This window comes from Mixophyes fleayi, chromosome 1 (genome assembly GCF_038048845.1).
Source record: "Mixophyes fleayi isolate aMixFle1 chromosome 1, aMixFle1.hap1, whole genome shotgun sequence".
In the NCBI taxonomy this organism is placed as follows: Eukaryota; Metazoa; Chordata; class Amphibia; order Anura; family Limnodynastidae; genus Mixophyes; species Mixophyes fleayi.
In genome coordinates, this window is record NC_134402.1 from 390,932,160 (window position 1) to 390,935,277 (window position 3,118).

General features: G+C 40.8%; 1 protein-coding gene across 1 annotated transcript in view; it reads right to left on the reverse strand.

Moving 5' to 3' along the window:
- The window catches only part of TMEM161B (transmembrane protein 161B), a 26,433-nt gene extending 24,646 nt beyond the window's left edge, over positions 1-1,787 (reverse strand). Inside the window, exon 1 of the mRNA XM_075180614.1 lies at positions 1,658-1,787. The gene's annotated coding sequence lies outside the window, so the exon portion shown is untranslated. The remainder of the gene's footprint in view (positions 1-1,657) is intronic.
- Between the last annotated feature and the right edge of the window lie 1,331 nt (positions 1,788-3,118).

Here is a 3,118-nt window from a genome sequence, read left to right on the forward strand (position 1 = left end):
AGAGCATAGTGAAACATAATACTGTAGCTTTAAAGCCAAGGTGTGTGTCGGAAAACATTAAACAGATGTATACCAAGACACAATGTATGTAGTTGCAAAGCACATAATTAGATAATGCAAATCTTATTCAGTAGCAATGATTTGTTAGGATACAATAAATTGAGAAATCAGATGTCCCACTCGCACTACTCCTACTTACTTATTCTTTATAGAATCCAATTGAAACTCCTCACACTCACCTTTCTCTCCCTCCCACACACATCTGTAACCTCATCTTCCTCCAAACTCTCTCACCCCCAACCACACTGTTGAGCCAATGACTACCGCCTCATCTTCCCCTGGTAAACACGTCTCACTCCCACCTCCAAGACTTCTACTGTTCTGCTCTCCTCGTCTGGAATGCTCTGAATCAGACTCTCAACCACCCTTCAATTCCTTCCTAAAAACTCACCAGTCCATCAAAACCTACCACTCCACCACCTAACCCCTCCCACACTGGCTCCAGTCAACCTCTCCAGTTTCAACTTCAACCCCTCCCCTTTAGAATGTAAGCTCTCATGAGTGCCCTCCTGCCTCTTGTAACAACCCTTTCACATCCCATGCACTGTATTCTGCTTTATATTTCAAGGTTTTTTTTTTGCTACCAATATTATCTTTGTAAACTGCCTACCACTACTTCTATTTAATGCTATGTTTACCCTTGTTGTTCCACCACGCTGTATGGCACTTTAGAATGTTGTGGTGCCCTATGAATAAACAATAAATAAGGTATAAAAAAAAAGAAATTCTAAGGCCTACAATATACATAAATAACAGAAGCATTGAAGGGACAGTAATGTGAGTAAGCAATGCACATGGATAAAATATATAAAAAATAAAGATTGTGAATACAGGGAGCTTCCTGGAAGCAATGTACAGGCATACAATAACACAGATATGGTAATCATGAAGTTTAATGTCCTTAATTATTTCAACATCATGGATTCAAATTATGAAATAAACTAGACTTCTACACTGTCCCTAGAATTTAAATAACTTAGAGATCTACATTTCACGAGTGTAATAGACAGCAATTGAGAGATAACAGAACAATACACTGATAATGTATACAAATATTGGAATATGTATACTGGGATAGAGTTATGAACAAAAAGGGTAAAATATATAGAATTACAGGAATTTAAACAGTTTCATATTCAAAAGTCAATATGAATATATTGATAAATAGGTAGAACTACTAATGTACTATATATATATATATATATATATATATATATTATACACACATACATACATACATACATACATACATACATACATACATACACACACACAAAGAGGATACAGAATAAGGAGATGAGAATACTGGTATACAGATAAAGTAATGTTGTTAAGGGATACATTGGAAGCTGCAGAAATGTGAAGATTACTACTTGTGGGTTGCGGTTCAATGTGAACCCTTGTGCGCTGCATGGGTACATCAGCTCATAGCATAGCAATATTAATGTGCAGGTACCTATACCTCTCATTTAATGCTGTCTACACAGTGAGTGTCTCAGAACATACAGGTGACTGGTGTGTTATTGCCTCTACAAGTCTGTGAAATGTAAAGTCCCCACATAATACAGCCCTGATCACACCTGTCCCCAATACACACCGTTCTCTCCAGTCACCGGCACTTCTTGTGCTGGAGGTCACGCTAGGACCCCATCGCACAGCAACATGGCGGCGCACTAGTCTGTATCCGGTGGTGGCTAGATCCCCTTCACCGACAGGACCTTCAGACATCACCAGGTCATGTGACTGCTGTGGTCACATGGGTAAAGCTAAATTCCCCTTCATTGAAAGGACCTTCTGACGTCAGCGGCTCACGTGGCTGCTGTTGTCACATGGTACACAGGGGAGGCGGCGGCTGCTGCAAATGTTCCTGTGTTTGCCCTGGAAGTAATGGGGAATCAGACAGCAGCAACGAACATTGCAATATACCTACTGAATTCAGATGGGAGAACTGTTTTCACTGTCAGTCCCATTCATGTGTGAGATGCTTTACAGGCGTTAATGTATCCTAAAGAAGAGTCTTAAACACAGGACACATTGAAGTATACTAGCATTAGCATTAACATTGTAAACGGGTATTCCCAAAGTTGCATTGCATGTCCCTTTTTTTTTTTGGTGCTAACACTAAGGGGCCTATTTATCAATCATATTTTTTGCTGTAATCGAGGGATTGAAGCAAATCTAAGTACTGTTCAAATTTATTACTGGTACATCGCGTTTTGTGTTTTTTTTTCTAAATGCATAGTAGCCCCCATAGATGTCTATGGGGACTGCTATGTATTGCAATTTACCAACTTTTGTAAAAACTTTTACACTTATGGTAATGTACCCCAGCTCAGGCTGGCGTACATTACCATTTCTGATCGTTTTCAGCACTGTAAAGATCCGAAGAGCAGAGTATGTGCAGCCCTGTCACGTGACTCCGGTCCTTCAGCCTTTAGGTCAGTGGTGTTTGGATGCCTGTGCGCATGTCCGAGTTATCAATCGGCGCATGCGCACAGGATTTGACAGGAAGAACGAAGAAGCCACCCAGGATCGTATTACGAAAATGGAGTGGTAAGTTTTTTTCCCACAGGAACAGCAGCTTATCGGAACTGCAGTTCCTGTCTTGGTTTTTTAATAAATTTGAGAAATAGTTTAATCCTTATGAATGTGATAAGGATTGAAAACTGTTTTTTATTTTTTGCGAATATTAATAAATGTGCCCCTAAATGAGGTATATTTAATAATGCACAGGGAATGGTCCCAATTTGTGCTTTGGCTTTGCTGTAGTCCTCTTGTGAATCCCATAGTGAATGGCACAGTGGATCCTGTCCTTACAATGGAGGGAGGAAAATTTGCTTAACGCCTTCAGATTGCAGTATTTCAAAAAGCAATACAGTAAAGGCTAGAGGGCAGAGCCGTAATTAGGCAGGTGTGGGCGGTGCCGTCGCCCAGGGCGCAAGCCCAAGGGGGCGCAATTGTCCGATACCTGCCTCTGTGCCCAGGCGAACCACAGCTCTAATCTCGGTAGCTTCCCCCACAAGCAAAAATTCATTCCCAGCATCAGAATTAGTGGAAC